The following is a 24047-nucleotide window of genomic DNA, read 5'->3' on the forward strand; positions in this document are numbered from 1 at the left end:
TTATAATCGATATTTAATAAGGATATTGGTCTATACGACAAACACTGTTTCTCATCTTTGTCTGATTTAATTATTGGTGATATCAATGAGTATTTCCATGAAGGTGGTATAATTATATCTTGATTAACTATGGAGTATACTTTTAAGAGTAAAGATATAGCTTGATTAGGTATTACTTTATACATTTCTGGTATTATGTTATCTGGGCCAGGTGCTTTATTTAGTTTAAGCTTTTTAATCTGTGATCTTAATTCTGTCATAGTAATTGGTTTACTTATAGTATCAATTTGTTCCTGTGTTAATCTAGTAAGAATTTTGTTTTTAAGATAATTTTTATATCTTTGTCAGGTTTTCCCTGAATGTTTGAGAGGTTATCATTGTTATATTGTAATCTAAATGCTTCTAATATACCATTTAGGTCTGTGGCTTTTTTCCTTGTATTAGGGATATATAATTATTTTATTTGCCTCGATTTTATTATTATTTTTTGTTCTATTAGCTAGTTGTCTCTGATGTGCTGGATTTGATGAATAAGAATTTAGTTTTATCTTTTCTAGGTTAATCATTGTCTTGTGATGTAAAATTTCTGCATATTTGTTGTTAATTTGTAGTAATTCTTGAATTAAATCTTATTTCCTTCTTGAATTTTTAATTTTAATTTATCAGCTTTCTTTTGTAATTCTAGCATGTCTTTATTCAATAGTTTTCTTTTATTTATATACCAGGATAGTACTTTTCCATATATATATGCTTTTAAGGAGTCCCAGATGTATATTTCTGAGATGTTCTCCGTGGAATTTAGTTCAAGGAAAGTTTTTATTTCACCTTCAAAAAATTCTTTAAAGTCTGTTAATTTTGTAACATATGAAGGTATTCTTGTAATGGGATTATTATTTATATGCATAAGCTCCATTTCAAAAACTAGAGCATCGTGATCTGATAATGGACAATTTATTATTTTGACATTACTTATTTTTGTTGCTAAATCATTGGATATGTATATCCTATCAATTCTTGAACTAGTCTTATATCTATGAGAGTAAAAAGTATACATTAATGAGTCTGGATCAGCAAATTCATTTATATATTTTATGGAGATTGCATCTATAAATTTTATAAGCGTCTTTGATATAGGTAACTTTCTTCTCTTACTTTTTGAATCTGTATCTTTGTCATCTGTTACACAGTTGAACTATCCTGCCATTTGACTACCTTTAGTTGAATGTAATATTTCTTCAAAATGATGTTTTACTGTTTCTACACCAAGTCCTGGTATCCAATATAGGTTAACTAAAGTGTATATTTTCCTATTCAACTCTATATTTACTAAGCAAAACATACCAGATGTGTCTTGAAAAGTGTTAATTATTTTGGGAGAAATAGTTGTATTATGCATTAGTATGGCTACTCCTTTCTTCTTTTGTTTATATTGAGAACTTACTAATACTGTGTAGTTATTAATATTGAGATTGTTTATATCTTTATCTAGTAGATGCGTCTCCTGAAGAAATACTATTTGTGGATTGTGTAGATTTATGTATTTATATAGACTCCTCCTTTTGATATTATTATTCAGTCCATTAATATTTATAGACAGATATTTCATGTGTTGGTTTATGTTTAATTTGTATGACAGTAAATATACATAGTTTTAACTCTTGGCTTACACTATATGTATAATTTACACTATTCTTTATATGGAAGTTCTGCTTATCTTCTGTAGACACCAAAACAGTATAAGAAAACAATGAAACTTCTAAATTAACTAATTCTAATTGGTTACACCTTTTCCTATCTCTACGAGGTAATATACCTCTTTAAATGAGTAACATAAGTACCCACACAAACCTTCTAAATCTGTGAATAGTGTTTAGACTAATGTCTCTTAACCTCATAACTTAGTATGTCACTGTTTACATATATCAGTTAATATTATCAGCTAATAGATAATTATATGCAATTTTGTGTGTAAGTATTAATATTTATACATCAATAACATGCTTATACTAGTTTAATCTAACTTATAGAGTTTTTTATAATCAGGGTTCCAAAAACAATTTTTCAATTACATTTAACAAAATTTGTTTCATCTTAGTACAACATTTCACATATCAATCAAACATGACACGGTTGCTTTAATTCACACTGCTAAGACACCAATACCTTGTCTATTAGATATTATGGTTAAAATTCTAATATTATTTATGTTCTTTTTAGACTGCAGTTTCATTAGACCCATAATTTTTTAAGGTAATTTTTCACTTCTAGAGTCTGTATCATGTAATATCTGTGCTATAAGAATATTATCTATTCTATAGTTATATGAGTATTTCCCATTTTCTTCCTCACTTTTAATGAAATAATTAGATTTATTATCACTTAACTTTTGAGAAAGTAGTTATTCAAGTCATATTCCAGCACTCTTTACAAAATTTGTGTCAAATTATATGACAATATATATACATATATGAATCCCCTTCACTACACCGACACGCCACAAAGCCGACACCCAAAACACCGACACCAAAAGACCGAAAACACACAATACTGACAACTCACAAAACCGAACACCATAACACCAACACCCAAAACACCGACACACAAAACGTAAACTACACATTACACACAACTATACATGCACTAACCTTAACCCAAACCCTAACCCTAAGGTCTGACACAACAGCACACTTACCCTACCCTCACCCTAACCCTAACTCACTTAACCCACCCCTAAAACTAAAGTCCGTCACTATTGCACACTTACCCTACCTGCACCCTAACCCTAACTCACTTAAACGTAAAGTCCGTCACTATCGCACACTCACCCTACCTGCACCCTAACCCTAACTCACTTAACCCACCCCTAAAAGTACAGTCCGTCACTATCGCACACTTACCCTACCTGCACCCTAACCCTAACTCACTTAACCCACCCCTAAAAGTACAGTCCGTCACTATCGCACACTTACCCTACCTGCACCCTAACCCTAACACACTTAACTCACCCTTAAACATAAAGTCTGACACTACCGCACACTCACCTTTCCCACACCCTAGCCCTAAATCCCTAACTATTGCACACTTACCTGTCCACTCCCTAACCCTAAATCCCTCACTATCGCACACTTACCGAGTCATGCTCACACGTTGCCCATGTCGGTGTTTTGGCTGTCAGGATCTCACCTTGTTGATCATCTGCGTCGTCGGTCTTCTCGTGTTGGTGTTTTCAGTGTCGGCTTTGTAGCGTGCTGGTGTAGTGTAGGGGACCCACATATATACATTTATATATACTTACATATACATGTAATGATCTTTACACATCTTAAGGTTCAAAAATACTCAAGTAAAACGCACTGAAGAGATAGGTTCCTGACCCAGAGAGTGGCCAGACTCCGAAAAAGAACCTTAATGATTGGATGGGAGAGAGAAAAGCACCCCGGGGATCAAACCAGCCACTTTACCAAACTAGAGTCCAGGTAAGCAAATAATGTGGAAAGAAATAGCCAGGAAATTATTATGATTAGGCTTATATAAGCCCTAGGGTTGATATTCCAGCACCAACATATGAACCTATATAATTATTTATGATTCCTGTTGTATATATGTAATATTCTAGTATTGGAAATTCTTAATATTAATCTCTATATCTACTTATACAATAGTGTCTTACTGCATATCTAATAATATTTAACTTTTTTCTAACAATAACTATGTGTAGGTTGCTATTTCTGTTAGTATATAAAGTAGCTATTAGAAAATTTTGTTTAGTGTCTGTTTGCTAAATCTAATCATGTTTTATGTGCTTAATACTGTAATTATATATGTATCATAACTTCTCTTATGTCTTTTATTTGTTAGTTTCATAATTCAGGTGTACTAGCACTTTAAGAAGTGCTCGTTTTGGGATTTACTTCCTTGACTTGTAATGCTGCAATTACGTTTTATTTAAGGGACGTTATACACAAGCACGAAGAGCTCGCAATGAGAAATTAAACATTTAGGTGTTGCTTGCGTGTGTATTTAATGCTGCTGTCTCATGGATGGAGCGGGAAAAGTAGTGAAGATTTTTCTTAATGTTCAAGGAATAGCTCGTGGTAATATTTTTTATTGTGTAGTTTTATCTGTGTTATATGCGGGGCATATTTCATGACACATCCTAATAAAACAAACAGCACCTAGTGCGTTACTGCATATAAAAGATTCAATATGACATTCTAGTAGAGTAAAATAAATTACTGTAATAGCATATAAGGGTTTAATCTCTTAACTAACTACAACCATCCAGTACAACTCAGTCATATTCCTTATACATATCCCTTTTCTCCTTGTAGTTGAAGAATTTTAAGATGTGCTCGTTTTGGGATTTATTTCTTTTCTTAGTGATATTGCAATTATGTATTATTTAAAGGGTGCCATACACAATCATGAAGTGCTCATAATGAAAAACGTAACATTTAGACATTGCCTGCATGAATATTTTAAGCTGCTGTCTCGTGGACGGAGTGGGAAAGTAGTGAAGATTTTTCTTATCTTTCAAGGTATCGCTTGTGATAATATTTATTTATTTATTTATTTATTTTTGCATAGCTAAAGCACAGTTCAAGCATCTTCAATAAACACATCATTATCTCCCCTTCTAATCAGAAAGCTTTGTTTATGTACGTTAAATACAATAAGAGCCTATGTGGTGCACTGGGATGCGACATCATATTTCATACAGCCAGATATGTGCGCACACTCAAGCTGTCTTTCTATCTCAATAAAGTAAATCATTACGACAGCAATAATGAATTAAGTACTTCAACCATGCAAAATATCTAACACAAACATATCATTCATCAAAAAATGTATTTATTCCCACCGCCCCCCTGCCCCAGTCGGAAAGCTTAGATTAGACCTATTATATGAATAAAGCATTCAGAGATTTTATAACAAATTGCTAGTATAGCTAACTATATGGTGGGATGGTTGTATCAGCTTGAATCAAATATCAATTAGCACACATCTAAAATATATCACTTTATGCATTTTGTTTGTTAGTGATTAAGTCAGTAGAGAAAGAAAAACACTGTTATCAGGTTTCAAATATATTTGTATAGACCTAAGTGATAATGATTAATTTACTTAGTTTATATTTATTCTAAATTAAAGTGAGATAAAATAAATAAAAACTGTACCTGTTATGTTACTGTGATTTATGATTGGAAAATTTCCTGTTAGTTTTTATGACATTGTTTAAAGTTTTGTATTACATGTAATATATAAGTTATTTGTCCTTTAGTTTTTTTTTCTTTTGTTCAACAGTCTTCCAGTTGTTTACTTCTGCATTTCTTTTTGGTGTACTGTTTGTCCAATCCATAGATTCTTCTTGTGTTAAAATGTTATTTGTAGTGAGATATTTTATTGCTGATTCCACTGTTCCAAATATTTTTATTCCTACTGGAAGTAAAAGTCTTGCTGGAAACAAAAGATGAGTTTTCAGTTGTTTCTTTTTCAAGATTTTTATTATTGGGATGAATTATTTTCTTTTGAGAACCACTTTTATAGAGTAGTCATTATCAAATCTAATTAATGCATCATTATATTTCTTGAGGATGAGTTTCTTGTCTTGCGTGGAGAAAAATTTTTCAATTATGGATATTGGTTTGTTTTTGATTGAAGATGCATTCCCTGAAGTTGACAATGACCTGTGTGCACGTTCTATACCATAAGAAATGGCCTCCAGTAATTCTAATACATTTGGGATCCAGGTAGTAAGAAATTTTATTATATTATCTCCCTCTGCTTTTTCTGGCAGACCATATATTCAGATATTATTTCTTCTCATTTTGTTTTCCATATCATCTATTTTCTCCAAAAGACGTGTATTTTGCTGCAGTAAAAATTCAGTTTGTTGTTCTTCTTGTAGGAGTCTAGAATCAATGTCATTTAATGACTGTTCTATGACAGAAATTTGACCTTTCTGTTGTGTGAACATTTCCTGAAGCTGTTCAAGTTGTTGAGAACATTTTTCTTTAAAAGAGTCCAATTTATTATCCATTTTATCTATTTTAGTTGTCAACTTCTGAATATTTAAAATAAGTGAATGTAAATCTTTTTTGAATGTTGAGTCCTGAGGTGGATTTCTGAGATGGCTCATTCTGAGTAGCTGATGCTGCTGTTGATTTTCTAGTATTTAATTTGACAGGAATTTTCCAATGAAAGTTGGTAAAAATTATTCTGATGATGTCTCTGGATATTACAAAGTAGTTAGTAGTGAAAATATCCTCTTATTGTTCTTTTTTTCTCAAAATTCCTGTCTGAAATATTATTGAGGAAAGAGAGCTGTGAGAAAGTGCTGTTACCAGATCACCATCTTGGCCACGCCCCCCATCTTGGTCTTTCTTGATCTCAGTATAACATTTGAAATAATGGACCATGCAATCTTGTTTGAATGCTTGAGAGTGCATTATGGTCTTTTTGGCATATGCGTTGTCAGGGGTAAATTCCTCTGGCTCCTACCTGGTTGTTTATGAAGTACCCCAGGGTCTGATTTTGTTATTCACATGATACTGCTACTGGAGGTCATAGTGAGGATGGTTATATCTTATCAATAATCTGCTGATGACATCCGGATCTACACCTCCTTTCCTCCAGACTACGTGCCTGATTTTTTCATCCCTGGAAGATGGCTTGGATTCCATCCTTGAGTGTATGATATGTAACCTACTGAAACTTAACACAGTTAAGACTGAAGGAATGCTCTCTCACCCTGCCATGCATCTATCTGCTCTTCCTCTGCTGTCCCCATTGATTATTTATAATGGAAACCGTTTTTTATTTGTAATATGCAGTCAAGATCTGGCAGTTTTGTTAACAGTCGGACACCTAGGGACTAGTTTTTTGTTGTCATTAAGTTATCCCACTTTCATTTGAAGACTACTTCCCAGGTTAAATACTACATATCATCTTCAGTCCTTAGGATGGTGCTAATTGCTCTAGTATTGTCTTGGACAATTTACAGTTGGTGCATAATTCTGCTACCAGTCTATTGATGGGTATCCAGAATAAGTTATATCACATCTGTACTTTAAGATCTGTACAAACTACCAGTAGTGGTCATATGTATATGCATGAGTCTTACCTTTAGCTTCTATGTCCTATGTGATCTGGAACCTACTTATTTGAAAGAACTGCTGAAGCCTTGTGAGCAAAGAAAGAGCTCAAGTCATTAGGTGCAGGGCTGCTGATTGTCCCAAGAACTCAGTTAGAAACATTGGGTAGCATCTATTTTTCTTATTTTATCTTACCTTATTTTTCATCTTTGAAGCAGTTTTCATTCCTTCTTGGTCCTTTCAAGATGGAGGCTTGAATTCAGAAAGGGTTATTGTAAACCTAGCATTGACATCTTCACTAAGATTTAAATATTGAATCTGTAACTGGCTTTGTGATTTGTTTTACTTCTAATATTAGTACTGTGCTTTTTAGTAACTGGTATTTGGTTTTAACCATTCTCTGTTTATCTGAATCCAAAGTTAATAAATATTACCTGTGGCAGGCACCATTTGTAAAACTACAATCCACTCTGCTACAGGCCCCATGAAGGCTCAGTGTCTCTCCAGTAAGTGTTTTACAATTGTAAATGCCTATTTATGTTGAATTGTATTAGACATTTTACAACTGTATATGTTTATGTTGAATTGTGTTAGACATCTAATATGATTTATGCTTTATTATTGGATGTTACTATGGCATGCTAGCGTTTTGTATGCACAAAGTTGTTTTTAGTACAATAGTATGTATGGTCTATTTGCATAGCTGCACCTTGTTCACTAATGTTATTCATGTAATTGTGTTGTGTGTAGACAGCTCATACTAGTGTCTAAATTATTTCTATATATTTGTGCTGTTACTCATGGATAGAATCACATTAGAGAACCACGGCAGATTGCTGCTCACTATAATTTTATCTGTGACTGCATAACTGTCTGGGTTTTTTTTTTCTAATGTTCTTCCAATTGGCTCAGTATCTGCATATACTAAGTAGTGGTTCAAGACATTGTCCTGCATGTGGTAGCTATTTGCTCAGTGTGTTTTTTATAATCTTTATAATATATATTTACCATCTCAAAAGTGCTTACTCCTCTCTGTACTCTTCTTTTCTAGACCTAACACCACTCTTAAGTATTCAACTGCGGTACCACCTTTAACAGTCTTGTAAGAAAAGCGCAGTCCGGGTCTGAACTGTCTGCAAACAGCTACAGTTAACTTTGAGTATGTGTCTACCTGTTTGAGCCAATATTCATTTTCCCCTGGAGAGCACTCCGCTTTGGCTTGTAAGCAGCCCCCCACCACACACACACACACACACACACACACACACACACACACACACACACACACACACACACACACACACACACACACACACACACACACATCTTCCACTTTCTCTTATTCCCTTCTGTTAGCAAATAGTATCCATAACTGATCAATACTGTGTGTTTGTTAATTTAAACTATGACCACAGTAGCCTACTGATACAAGGTTATCATATTTTTCCACCTGAGAAATTAAGAAATTACTTACAGTTTCAGAGCAGTCCTTGGTCAATTGTGATTGTTCTTAGCACATACTTGTCTTTGCTTTGTGATTGTTTCCAGCCCCCTCATACGAGCACCTAACAGGGTCTCTACCCACTTCTCTCCCCACCCTGCCCCCTATTCCCTCCCACCCCCAGTGGTCCCACCTTTACTGCACTCAAACCCCTCCCATCTTTCCAATAGCCAACCACAGCGCTAACCCAACACTACCTCCTCCATCTTCCCTCTACTATCACACCTCCTCAACTAACATGTACAAGCATACCTTTCCTTTGCTCACTGCATGCACTCTCCTTGTATATCTTATATCCTACCAAAGCTCCATCATTCCCCCACTCAACCACTACCACTGTACTACTACTCACACCACCACTCATGTCTCACCCACACTCAGCTCCCCTCCCACCAGCTAAGAACCATCCCTATGCACCCCCATGTATTCTCCCAACTATATTACTCAAACATAAAGCATCCCTACAACTTAACATAGTAACCATCCCACCATACCTATTACCCACAGAGCACAATCATAAAGTTTCCCTTATAAACAAACACATTCAAAAACTGAGAAAACTAATAATCTCATGCATATCAAAACTAGCCCTAAGTGGAGACATCCACCCCAACCCTGGCCCTACCATCTCCAACCCCAATCCTCATAATCAGACTAGAAACCACAACTTCTCCCATATTACAGCCAATAGAAAGCCAAGTGACTTTCTTCTACTAAGCCTAAATATTAGAAGTATATCCAACAAAGTCCATGAACTCCATGCCACCATAGACTTGTACTCCCCAGATATAGTCATCCTGACAGAAACCTGGCTAAAACCTCACATTACCAGTGAGCAAATACTCCCTACAGGTTACGCATACTAAGAATAGACCGCTAAACAAAAGGAGGTGGTGTAGCTATAATATTTAAACAGCATCTAAACATCCAGATCTTAAAATCATCAGCTTCACAAATAGGCAATGAAGAAATAATATATACCAACCTCAAAATTAACCAAAACAAAACCATCAACATAATTGGATGCTACTTCCCACCTGGCCAAAACATCCCTCCACTAGAAAACCTCCTCAGCTGGTCTACCCACCATCTCCCCCAAGAAACTATCATCTTAGGTGATTTCAATATTGACTGGAAATCCTATTCTGACAACAATCCAACCCATCATGTACACCTTCATGGCTTCACCCAACTAGTCCAGTCACCAACCAGGATAAATAAAAACTCCAGCAAGCACACTATCCTGGATTGGATACTAGTCAGTAAGAGCCCCCAGTCATATATAACAGGCTGCTTATCAGATAGCCTCAGTGATCATTCCCCAACATTCCTACTCAAAAAATACCTATACCAAGCTAAACCTGTCATCTACCGTCAAATACGTAAAAAAGTAAACTTTAACCCACTCACATTCATCTCATCCCTCAAAAAATGTAACTGGCATCCTCTAAAGTACCTCAGACTAGATGACGCAGTTGAATTTTTTAATACTACCTTCCTGAACATCCTTAATTACCATGCCCCCATAAGATTTTCCAGAACCAAAGCACAACCCTCCCCATGGCTACAGAACACCACTAAGTCAGAAATGAAAAACAGGGATAAAGCCTGGGAGTATTGGTGCAAAACCAAAACCCCTTCAGCTAGACAGAAATTCCTAGAACTACGCAATAGAGTCAAAAAGCTAATAAAACAGGACAAATTCCAGTACTATCAGTCTGCCCTAGACTCCTCACAACACAGTCCCAAACAATTCTGGTCCTCCATAAACTCCATCCTCCACCCAGGTAAAGTCAGTACCCCTCCTCCTAACATCCCTCACTCCTCAGAAAATATTGCTACCTCATTCAACACACACTTCACCCAAACCCTACTATCACTAGCTAAACAACACAACCCCCCTCCCCTCCAACCCACAACTTCAACTAGTAATCTTCCCCACTGCCTTCTCTTTTTCTCCTGTACCTACCTCCAACATAAAAAAAAACTCTTAACTAAACTTAAACCCACCGAATTAGCAGCAGACAACCTCCCAAGTGAATACCTACAAATTGCAGCTGAAGCTCTGGCCTACCCGGTATCCATCTTGATTAACTGATCTCTGTCAGAAAGTTACGGTCCCACACTGTGGAAAGTATCACATATAATTCCCCTCCACAAAGGCGGACCCTCCGCAGAACTAACCAATTACCGCCCCATAGCTATTCTCTCTCCACTCTCCAAAATACTAGAGAGATGCATACACTCTCAGGTCTCAGACTACCTCCTTACTAGCAACCTCCTTTCCAGTACTCAGCATGGTTTCCAGCCAAACCATAGCACCACCACTGTCTTACTCTCCTTTACTAACACTATCCTTCAGCATAAAAACAATGGCTATCTCTCCTCTGCTACTTTCCTAGACCTATCTAAAGCATTTGACATGGTCCCACACAAACAACTTATCTCTGTCCTCAATAACCTATCCTTCTCACAATCAGTCACCAACTGGTTTCAGAGTTACCTGTCTGACCGCCAACAATCCTTTGTATGGCAGAATGACATATCTCCCCAACTACCTGTCTCCATAGGGGTTCCCCAAGGATCCATCCTTGGACCCCTACTCTTCTCTGTTTACACCAATAATCTAGCCTCTACCACCAAACATGGCACACTCATACAATACGCAGATGACTCGACCATCATCTGCTCAGCCCAGTCCCTACCCAAACTGCAAAAAGTCACACAGGAAGCCTTTTCCTCTGTTGAAACATGGTTATCCGATGCCCAATTAATACTCAACCCAAACAAAACTAAACTACTAATCTTCCAACCCACCAAACATACTCAAAACAACTCTCACTTTAACATCACAGCAAAAGACAACACCACTACTATATACCCAACTGAACACACCAAATTGCTAGGAGTGGAAATAGACAATAAACTAAAATTTGACATTCACATATCCATGACCATAAAAAAGTCCACAAAAAACTAGGAGCGTTATACAGAAATAAGCAATTTCTCACCAAAGCAGCAAAGATTTCAATAGCAAATTCCCACCTTATCTCCACCCTACTTTATGCCTCTCCAATATATACCAACCTAAGGCAATGTGATCTAAACAAGCTAGAGACCTGCTACAACAAAATCACCAAATTTGCCACAGGGGCATCCTACCATAGTTACCACTGTCTCTCACTTGCTGAACTGGGCTGGCTTGAACTCCCTCACCTCCTTCAGTGGTATCAACTCTCACTCACCCACAAACTAGTAAACCATCCACTAAATGTCCCATCCCTCCAGAATCTACTCCAACCCTATCGCACCATCAGACCACTAAGATCCAGCAACAAAAATCACGTGCAGATCACTAAAGCCAATAACTCTGCTGGTGAAGCACTATTCTCTTTCACCATAGCCAAATTATGGAACTCACTCCCACCCACAATTACCTCTGTACCATCATGCACCCACTTCAAAACTTTACTAAAAGTGCACCTAAAAACATGCTGGCTATGCCCTTGCAACTCCCACTCTAATATCACCAACCCCATCCAACCACTACCTTTCTTTCCACTCCACTAACTACCTTGATTATAGCAAGCTCAGATGCTCATAAGCCTAGTACTTATTATACAGCGGGAACTTCTCATTGTAACATTTGTTAATGTCTGTTATGTACTTCACAGATAAAGATTCTAGTTGTCTACTGATGTACTATGTTCTTCATCTGTAAATATGTTGTAAGTAATTGCTATGTTATATTGTTAATTGCTATGTAATCCAATGTAACTACTGTCTGTTTATTTTAACTGTGGAGCTTTTCTCCCCGGGCCTCCGCTGAAAATGGACCTACGTCCAGTTGGACACTCCCGGTCAACAAATTTAAATAAATAAAAATAAAATAAATAAATAATCTGCTTGACTCTGTAAATGCATAGGCTTAAGCATTTTACTTTCAATAAATCAAAAACAATAAATAAATAAATGAAGCAATAGTGCATGACCTGTGGACTGCACAACTAAACAAATTTCATGTGTCACATATCTCCTATCTGTGTAACCATGGTTATATATTTAAACACAACAGGTGCAGACAACATTTTAAGATACAAAGAAAACCTTGGCACCACAATGCCAGTTTAAGTAATATGTACAACTCAATGAGGTCACTAATCATCTGAAGTGTCTTTGTGCAACTTTGTAGTACAAGGCACTGCCTTCATGTCTGTATAGGTATCACATGTTCCTGTCTAAGAATGAAATTCTTATGATCTAACTGTATACTTTGGTAGGAAGTTGGATATCTAAACCCATCTCCATACCGTCATAACAGACATGTGTCCCAGCTATACTGCTCAATAATGCAACCAAAATATCTGCAGTGACCCAAAGAGATTTTACTATGAAACAGGTGCTTCCTAATTTCACTCCCTAATCATGTAGCTAGGCAACAGTCTTCTATCATAATCAGTTCCTCATGAGTGTTTCTTCAGCCACGTTGCCACCAACCCCAACACACACCTTACAAACACAATCTGTTCTTAACTTTCTTTTTCTAACCCCAGACATTGCTAAGCTAAGTATACCTCCATTATGATTAATTGCTTGTTTCCCCCCATATCTTACCTTTTCTGTCTGAGCCATACCTTCCAGAGATGATCACATGTTGCTGCTCATTACTCATCCTCCTCTTGTTTTATCCTTTTATTTACTCTTGAGTCAGCACAGTGACATTTTTAATAGTTGCATAGTTATTTAGCGATAGCAGTGATTTGTGGATAATGTAGTTTTGTATGAAATGTAGATATAAAGAACTAAGTTTGCATGTTAAGCACATTTCTAACCCTGAAGAATTTGAATGAAAAGTCAAAGTCAAAGTAAACTTTATTGTCATTCAGAAATCACGCAAGTGCAAAACTGAACGAAATACTGTGTCTCCGGAATCAATGTGCAGACAATATATATACTATTTTCACAGACATTTACACAAGTAACACCTATTACATCATGGACATGCAGGTAGACAGACTAATACTGCACTTAATTAGAAACATATTTTAACACTTTTCACAGTGAGCACTATTTGCATGAGACTATAGTATTGCACAGGTACTTGGTTAAGACATTGCATTGATCCTTGTACAGAAAAAGACATTTGATTATGCACTGTGAACATTAGAGTATTGCACTATGGCTAATTTATGAATTCGCAACATGTATTGCACTGAAATAAGAGATATTTTACTGCACTGCTACTCCCCTAGATGGCCTATAAGTTACATTCATGGTGAATATTGCACTAAGAATTAGATGAGACTAGTAACCAGGTTAATGGACCATTTAAGACAAGCTTATACAGTTTCTACTGACCAAGATGGCCATCATGGAATGTAGTGGTTACTAGAGTTCAGCAGCCTGATGACATTATTGAAGAAGCTGTTCCTGAATCTCATAGTTCTGCAACATATGCTTCGGAAGCTCTTAACAGATGATAGATGCAGGAACAGTCTGTAAGCAGGGTGAGTGCGGTCTTTAATTGTTCCTGTGGCTCTGCTGAGACATCTGGATGAGTACAAGTCTTGGATGGATGGTAAGGTGCTCTTGATGATCCTCTGGACTATCTTCACCACTCTTTGGAGGAATTTGCGCTCAGAGGTAGAGCAGTTTCCATATAGTACCTCTGTAGAAGGTAGTGAGAATGGCTGATGGGAGATTCACTCTCCTCAGCTTTCTTGAAAAGTGTAATCTGTTGTGGGCTTTCTTGACTATGGTATTTGTATTGGTGTTCCAAGAAAAGTCCTCATCAATGTGCACTCCCAGAAACGTCTTGCTTCTCACTCTTTCCACTGTATCCCCACTGATGGTGAGGGAAGAATGTTCCTTGCAATTTTTCCTGTAGTCCACAATTATCTCTTTTGTCTTGTTTATGTTTAGTGCTAAGCTATTATTTCCACACCAGGTAATCAGTTGTTACACCTCATCTCTACACGCTGTTTCATCATTGTTACTGATGAGGCCACCACTGTTGTGTCATCAGCAAACTTGATGATGTGGTTTGTATTGTACCTGGCTGTACAATCTTGTGAAAATAGGGTGAACAGCAAGGAACTTAGTACACATCCTTGTGGGACTCCATTGTTAAGAGTGATGCTATCTGAGGAGTTATTTCCTGCGCACACTTTGAGCTCTGTTTGTGAGAAAGTCAAGAATCCAGTTACAAAGTCGAGTGTTGACTGCTAGTTGGAGTAGCTTCATTACCATATGAAGAGGGATGATCATGCTAAAAGCAGAGCTGAAGATAATGAATAGTACCCTCGTGTCAGTGTTTTTATTCTGAAGGTGTTCTAGCGATAGATGGATTGCTAGAGAGATGGCATCTACCATAGAGTGGTTTGCTCGGTAAGCAAACTGCAGAAGGTCAAGATCAGCAGGCAGCCCAGATGTTATGGCATCCTTGACCAGCCTTTCAAAGCATTTCATCACTGTGGAGGTGAGGGCTACAGGGTGGTAGTCATATAGACAAGATGATGAAGACTTCTTCGGTAATGGAATGATTGTTGTGTCCTTGAAGCATTTCAGAACTATTTGCTGACTCAGAGAGTTATTGAAGATATCCATGAGGATACATGAAGACATGTGTTAGTTGGACTGCCCAGTCCCTGAGCACAGCCCTAGGATGTTGTCAGGCCCAGTTGCTTTTCTTGGGTTAGCTCGTGTGCACAGTGTCATCTGGACATCAGCTGGGTTGAGGGTGAGCATCTTCTTGTTATGGCTGATGGGCATTTTCTTTTCCCTTGTTCTGTTCCGTCCCTTGACTCTGCTGAAGTAGACATTCAGCTTATTTAGGAATTCCCTGTTGTCCTCACTTTGGGAAGACAGGGATCTGTAGTCAGTTATGGACTGAATACCATGCCATAGGCACCTGGGTCTTTTTGGTCAGAGAAGTAGCTCTGAATCTTTCTGCCATATGCACATTTTGCTTCACTCACTCCCTTGTTCAGATTTGCTCTAGCTGTTCTGAGGGCATCCCTGTCTCTGGACCTGAAGGCTGCGTTCCTTGCTTTCCATAGTTCGTACACCTCTCTTGTCAATTAAGCTTTCTGGTTGGTTCGTGTGATGATGGTTTGGTGACTGTCACATCATCCACACATTTCGAGATGTAGCCCATCACCACCTCAGTGTACTCCTCCAGGTTGATACACTGGTTCTCAGTAGCCACCTCCTTGAATATGCTCCAGTCTGTGCTTGCAAAACAGTCCTGGAGTGCTGAGACTGACCATACTCTTGCTTGTTTGTCTCCCTCTAGTTAGCAATGGTTTATATGCTAGTAGTAATAATATGAAGAGGTGGTCAGAGTTTCCCAGGTGTGGGTGAGACACTGCCATAAATGCCAGCTTAACACTACTGTATACTTTGTCCAGTGTGTTCTCCCCCTTTTTGCAAAGTGCACATATTGAAGATAGTGGGGCAGAACTGTTTTCAAGTTAGCCTGATTAAAGTCACTTGTCACAATATGAATACAGTTTGGATTCTGGTTTTGCAGTTCAGTTATAGCTGGTATAATGTGGTCATTGCCTCATTTGGATTAGCACTGGGAGGACTGTAGACAGCTGTGATGCAGATGCTGTTAAATTCCCTGGGTAGATAAAAGGGTCTGCATTTCAGTAACAAAAACTCTAGATTATCTGAGCAGTGTGAGGATACTATCTCACAACTGGTACACCAGTTGTGGTTGATGTACATGATCCAGACCCCTACCCCTCTGTACTGTTGGCCTCACAGGCCCCACAGGCAGCAGCTCATCAAACCTATTACACAGCAAGCCTGAGGAATTAATTTCCAGAATAGTCTCTGTACTATAAATTAGCTTACTGTTAGCAATCTTCCCTGATTTAGTTTTTCTCTTAATTTAGACATAGAATAGGACAAACAGTGCACATTTCCTTGCTGAACCATTCTTTCAGTCAGTCTACAGTATTAAGACATAGATGCAAAATGTCTATTCATCCAAACAAGAAGCTATAGAATAGTTTAGTTACAGGTTGTAAGAAATCTAATTATAAAACTCTTCCACTGTTGTCAAACAGGAGGCAATCTAAGCACAAATCTGATAAACATAATTCAGACATTTAAGATGAAAGGGGTTTTAAAACCACTTGTAGAAGGAAAATAATTTTGAATGTACTTACGTGTTATCGCAACCAGATTTTTCATGGCAATAGCAGCTGCTGTCCGATCCTGAAATGTGCTTGTAAATGGTGTGAAAATGTGGTTTTGTGTGTTTTCTTTACCACTACATCTTCTTTTAACGGCTGTTATCAATTAAATGTCAGAGAAACACTGCTGCTGTTTAGGTATACTTGTTTATATCTGGGGTGTACTGCGACTGCATTGCGATGGAACATGAGCATGCCTTGTAGTACATTGAGAAGCTTAACAGTCATGTTCGCAGAAGTTAATTTTGAAAGAACGATGGCAATTTTCAATTTTGTTCATTCACTTCTTGTTTATATCTTGGGTTAAACAACAACACTGACATGAAATCGTATTTCGGGGGTATGCAAACCCCATGACTATTAGTCTGTGACTGTTTCTCATCTTCATATCTCAAAGACAGTGTCAATAGCGGTTGCTGTCCAATCCTGAAATATGTTCGTTCACTTGTAGTGTTCAGTGTAAAGTCACTGTAATGTATGCTGTGCATGTCTGTCTAGCCGCATTTCAGGTGACAGTATTATTCTGTCAATTATATTTGCACTCTTATAGAAAAAATGTCCATGTCATAGTAAGAATACTAAGAATTTATACTTTACACACCCCTTTTACCATTAACATCAATATTTTCGGACCGACATAATGAATTAGGGCATGTTGGAAATCTGGTTGCGATAACACGTAAGTACCATTTTGAAATATAGCTGCCAATATTGCAAGCTTTTAGGAGTGCTCTAAAAGTCAACATAAGTAGTGCTGTTAATTTAAAATATATCCTGGTTTGAGCAGACTTGATAAATAAGAGGTGACTGTCCCTTTAAGAAGGAGTATTACAAAACCAATGTGAATGGATTGACAAAAAGATAATATTTGTGAGCTATGTATGGGAAATAAAACATTTGCTTATTCAAGCAAAACAGATGTTGAGCATGGTATTGCTGAATTTATTATATTCAGCATCATATTTATATGTGTTTTGCAGTGCCTGCATCATTTGTTATGCATTGAAAGAAGTATAAATAATAGAAAATATGCATTCAAGAGCATGTTCTGCCTTCTAAAAAGCAAGGTTTTGGATAAGCAATCAATGCATATATGTAAAAACAACTCTGATTCAAGGCTATTAAAATTCAAGGGAGAAGAGTATGTGACAGCATGTAAATTTGTTAGTAGTTATTTGAATTTATTATTGAAGGAAGAGACACACTAGCTAGTCCGTTCATAGACTGTTAAGCAGCCTGTGTTAAATGACTGAACCGATTATAAGCCTTTTGTTTAACTTGGGTTTTTATTATATCATAATTCATACACATAAAATATATTGTCTTCAAAGCAAAATAACATTAAAAAAGTAAAGAAAATGCATATGGGAGTGTTTGTATGACTGAATGTACTGATAGCCATATAATTGACTATATATGCTTTGTTACCATGTGACTGCAGCTATTTGAGTTTTAAGTTTTCAGGCATGCAAGCAGTATTCTGTGAACATGGCATACTGCCATAATGACTACAGTGTCTTTACAGTATGATAAGATATACTGATTTAATTAAATGAAAGGATTTTGTTAGTAATTTAAGCATTCATTCTTCTAATGTGTTGGCATTTTTTTTGTATGAATTTCTAGAGGGATTTATGTTGTCCACTGTCCATTTGCACAGCTGTTCATCCCTGCTTCAATTAAATATTTTTCCTTGGAAAAGATATCCTCATCTACTTTATTACTGCCTTAAAGTATTTACAATTCACAATTTTTTTTAGTTTTCTTTCCTCTCGTCCAGATCTGCATATACTATGCAGAGGACACTGTTTTAATTAAATACACAAAAACACATTTTCATGGCAGTCAAGTAGATGACTTCACTCAGCCATTTCTTCTAAGTAAAGATAAGCAGATCCAACTTATGGAATATTTTACTTCTTCATCCCATTCCACCAATTTAAAATTACCTTCATCTGAAGGATAAGACATAGTTCTAGCTAGTGAAGTCTGACCTCTTGACCTGAGTACATTATTATAGACTATTATGTCATTGTATATTTATGAACTAGTATGCTAAAACTGTATTATTTTTTTCAGGGAAAATTTGTACATCTCCCATGATGCCTTGATAAAAGGAGGCTTGCATATATCTTTTTTGGCATATTTTTTCTGTTTTGAAAGGATCTTTATGGGAGGATCCTATATGCACTTGCTGTTTATATCCACTTTAATTTTTACCTGCCCTTGAGATAAATACATCAGAGGCTCATTCTTAAGATCAATGTTTTAGAACATAACTTAGATTTTATCTTGGTGAGACCAGTCATCTACAACCAAGACCTCTATAGAAGAAAAAAAAAACATTTAAAGTATGATTAATGTTCATCTCAAAACCATAAGCTACTTCCTGTTTACTTTATCTAGCTATTTTACAGTGTGCACACTACAAAAGGGCTCCAGCCCCTTCCACTAAAACTAAATCAATATAATTTTTCTTCCACCTAATAGTTACTTAGCTATGATAGCATGTCCCACAAATAAAAATTGTATTGCTTAATCACCCTATTTCTAACAGTAATATCTTTAAAAAAAAGCAAAAACAAAGATACACTTGTGTTACAGTCCCTAGGAAACAAACTTATGCACAAGTCAGTCTCCTAACTTAAATCAGGCTTAGTAAGAGAGCTTACCTCAATATACTGGCTGACATGCTACTGTCTGCTGCTATTTTCTTTAACATCAGAAACATTGGCACAAACTACACTTTGCTTGTGGTAGCTTATTGCCTTAATAAGCTCACCTTTCCTCTAAATGCAGCTCCACTGATTGCTTCTCTTGATAATACAATACTCTGTGTGTGCAGGCCTCTCTCCATTCCACCATTGATTTGCTTGGGCTCCAATATGCTCCCCTACCCTACCCCCAATTGCCACTCACCCCACTATGCCTAAATTCATACTTCCCATACTTCCCAACCCATGCCCATCTCTCACAAATAACTAAAAACAACCTCTAGCAACACCTCCTTCACCCTATGTAATACTCTTGCAACCCTCAATACTACATTCTAACAGCCCTAACCATATACTACACAATAACCTGGCAATCTGACATTACAACAAACACTACTCCCATTATCATGAAGTACATGACATATCATAAATTCCTTTCAAGAGCAAAACTTTCTTTTGTAATCACCATAATACTACTCACCCTTTTCATACACATCACCATCTTACAATCCCACTTACATCCACCCAGTTGCTCTCTTATGAATCCACAACCACATCAGTCCTCTAATACACCATATTTCTTAACCATATCTCATAAACTATATCCACACTCACTACTAAACATACACGTTTAAACACTTAAAGTTCAGTACGTCATCATTCTCCACCAAACTACATACAAATAAAAAGGTGAAATACTTTTGCACATATCTGCATACCATAACCAAGGTGGTCCAAAGTGAAGACATTTACCCCCAACCCTGGCCCAAGTAACAATATATAGTCAGAACCAACCACACTCCTTCAAAATGACACAGCTCTTCTCCCAAACCACAACCTATTTCTCATAAACATAAATTTTCAAAGCATATGCAACAAGACTCGTGATCTCCACACAACCCTCTCCACTATAACACTGACATACTTATAGTTATTAAAACCTGGCTACAGCCAGATATAACTAGTAAGAAAATACTCCACTCTGGATATAACATAATCAGGCCAGACAACTAACAAAAAGAGGAAGTTGAGTAGCAATAATTTTTAAAACACCCTTGAAATAATCTAACACCTTCCAACTATCCCCAAAATTTCAAAACACTGAAATTATCATTATCCAGCCCAAACTCAATAACCATATCTCAATCTGCCTTGTAGGACTATACATACCCTAGTCTCAACAGTCTCACTAGACCTATGTAAAGCATTTGATATTATCTCACACCAGAAACTCTTTGGGAAACTAGCCTCTCTAGGCCTCAATGCCCCATAGCTAACCTGGTACCACAGCTACTTATCCAATAGGAAAAAGCCATGAAATGGCAAAAAGACTATTCTGATTTCCTCACACTCACAGTCTGTGTCCCTCAGAGATCAGTTCTAGGACTCATACTTTTCGATATCTTTATCAATAATCTGCACTCCACTAGTAAACAATATATAGATGATGCCACTCTCATCTGCTCAGCCCAAACTCTAGCCTCTCTACAAGAAAACACCCAAAAGGCCTTCCTAGCCAAGGAATCCTGGCTATATAGTTCATTAAATGCTAAAAAACATAACTGATGCTTTTCACCCCTAAAAACTAATCATCGCAAAAACATTCTTTTCATATCCTATCAAAAATAGAATATATTACACAGGCAAAACTCCTTGACGTATTTGTCAGAGATAACCTCAGATATGACCAGCACCTATCCCTAGCCATAAAAAATGGAAACTAGGATCTCCCTGCAAGGCATTGACATACCCACTTCCATCCCAACTCTATGCCTCACCCATCTTTACAAATCTTAATTTAACCATCAAAATAAACTAGAAATAATTTATGACATAATTGCAAAATTAGCAGCACATAATCCTCAAAAAATTGTATAGCACTAAAATGCGTAAGCTAGCTACAATTTAAAAAACACCAAAACAACCATCAGTTTAACTACCATCAGCTTATTAAATCCCATAAATGAATACACTCTCCAAAAAATGCCCAGCTTTAAAAGGAATATTACAGCCCTCTACCACTAATCAAGCACTACAATCTGACTACAAAGCTTTTCTTTCCACCACAAAATCAAATAACAGCATAGGAGACTCAGTGTACTCTAACAATGTAGCAACAAATCTGAACCCAACCCCCCCTGAAATAAGACAGGTAGACACATAGCATGAAATCAAAATATCACTAAAGAAACACCTGACTGTGCTCATTCACTACTCCAGGCTACCCCCTGTACTCAGCCTAAACTCCACTATAAAGTTACACTCCCTTTACTTAACCTTTCTATACCCTAATCTTACACATGTGCCTTTATATCTTTATCAGTAAGGAATCTCCCTGTACATTCTCCCACAACTGTCATTTACACTATTCTTCTACAGACTGCCACTCCACTCTCTGCCTACTTTTCTCTCCCACAAAACTTCCATTTCCCAGGTAACTACCACTACCTCTATTTTCTTTAATACAGTTCTATACAAGCTCTCTTCCTCAATCTAACTAATGTTTGATATAGCTATTTGTCCTCTTAAGCTCTACATCCTGATAAATCCCTTGCTGCCTTTGTTACTCTTCTCTGTACTCCCAACTAAGTATATTACGTAATACATCTACTATCTGTGTAACTTCTCAATAACCAACTACTTTATGAAAAAAAATGTATTTCTTTAAATTCATATGCTACTGTATGTTATGTAATATGTTCTAGATGTATTCATATAATTTGTGTTTCCAAGTAAACTCAATCCCTGGGATTCATGAAGCTTGTGCCATGCGCCGGTGTAGCGTTGGTGATCTAGTGCCAAATATGGCTGCCGAGCGATTCAGGTAAGAGCTGTTTCCATGTGCACTACCAGTGAACGGAAGAACTGTGCAGCTCCCAGTGCATGTATGCTAACTACCCCATGCACAGCAGTGTAGCATGCAAATAAAGGTATATAGCAATTCATGAGGTGGTGCAGGCATAGCGTAAGTATGTAGAAATGTAAACCAAAAAAAAGGGTTTACATTTTGTCAAACATAAAATCGGAGCCATGAAAGTGGACCAAACTTACGTATTATAATTTTAACATATGCCACTGGCTAAATATATATCCAATGGCATAAAACAACATGCACAACATATAAAAAATAACATTTAATGTCATGGCCACACCAACGCAAAGTAAAACCGCAGTGCATCTGTGCGCAAATGGGATCATAAGGAAAATATATTTAGATGTTATAAAACTGCAATGTAACGCAATTCATGATATCCCATAATAGTCAATGGCATGCATGCTACACCACAATCATGGCACAAGGGTTGCTAAGGGTCTGTGACAGTGTTCCGTGCAGTAACTAGGAATTAGCAGTCAATGTCATTCAAGTGAGTCAAGTAATACTGAATCGCAAATGCCCCACCGGTGTAAGGATGTACCACATGGTGTAGCAGTACAACACCGAGGAGTGGCCTGGAGGTAAACATGACATCAAGAGAGAGGCGCGCCACCGTAGCTGCAAGCACATTGGATCATTGCTAATCTGTGTTGTGTGTTGCTAAGCAAAGCTGCAGGATAGGGGTGTGGAAGTAGCCATAGCTTTGCTTAGCTGAGAGCACACAAGATAACCGAAAGTTCATGTGAACGTGGATGAAAATGCGCATGAAACCTGGTAAACGGCTGTGCACAGCACGCACCACAGCTGAAACAGGAAGGATGTGGGAAGACAATAAGGAAATGCTGCAGCATGGTATTTGGAGTACACATGAGTAATTAATGCCTAGAAACTCACAGTGGGCCATATACAACAGCTAACAAGGCTGCTAGCAGCTACTTGCAGAACAGGAAAGGGGAGGTGCTGTAGAGCAAAGAAAAGAGAACTGTCACAGCAGAACAAAGCAAACTTGCAGTAGATCAGCTACATAACACATTTCCCAATACAATCCTGGGTTGTGAAAGCACAAAACAAGAAAGGCAGCAGCTGGATGTATGCCTGACAATGGGAGGGGAATCGGGTTGAAAATTGAAGTAAAGGGCAATAGATGAATCACAGCAGACAAGCGTAAGTCAACACCAAAGGGGACACAATAGCAGCACCTGCTGTAAAACCAATAATTAAGATACCCTGCAGCTGGAATAGCACAAACACATCCAATTACATCAGCATCATCCATTGCACAATAGTATAAGGTGTGAAAGCCCCCCACACACACCTGTGTATTCCCAGACACTCTTCACCATTGGTGTATACAGGTGGGGAACTTTTAATATGTACATGTTAGGGGCCGCCATAGCTTTGATTCACCAGCATGTGTTGGAGACTGATGGTGGTGTGGAGGATGATGTTGCCAACCATCTCAGGCACCGGAGGAGGAGAAGAGTGTTCAGACCCAGGGTAACCTACCAGGGGCTACATGATCTGGAGATAGTAGAGCATAACTGGGTAGACAGGGACATCATACAGCAACTTGTTGAGCTGTGCCAGCCATGCCTCAGAGCCAGAAGTAACAGAGGGGAACCCATCCCAGTGGACACGAAGGAATGAGTAAGCTTGAGA

This window comes from Protopterus annectens, chromosome 3.part0, assembly GCF_019279795.1.
Source record: "Protopterus annectens isolate FY-2018-M chromosome 3.part0, PAN1.0, whole genome shotgun sequence".
NCBI lineage: Eukaryota > Metazoa > Chordata > Ceratodontiformes > Protopteridae > Protopterus > Protopterus annectens.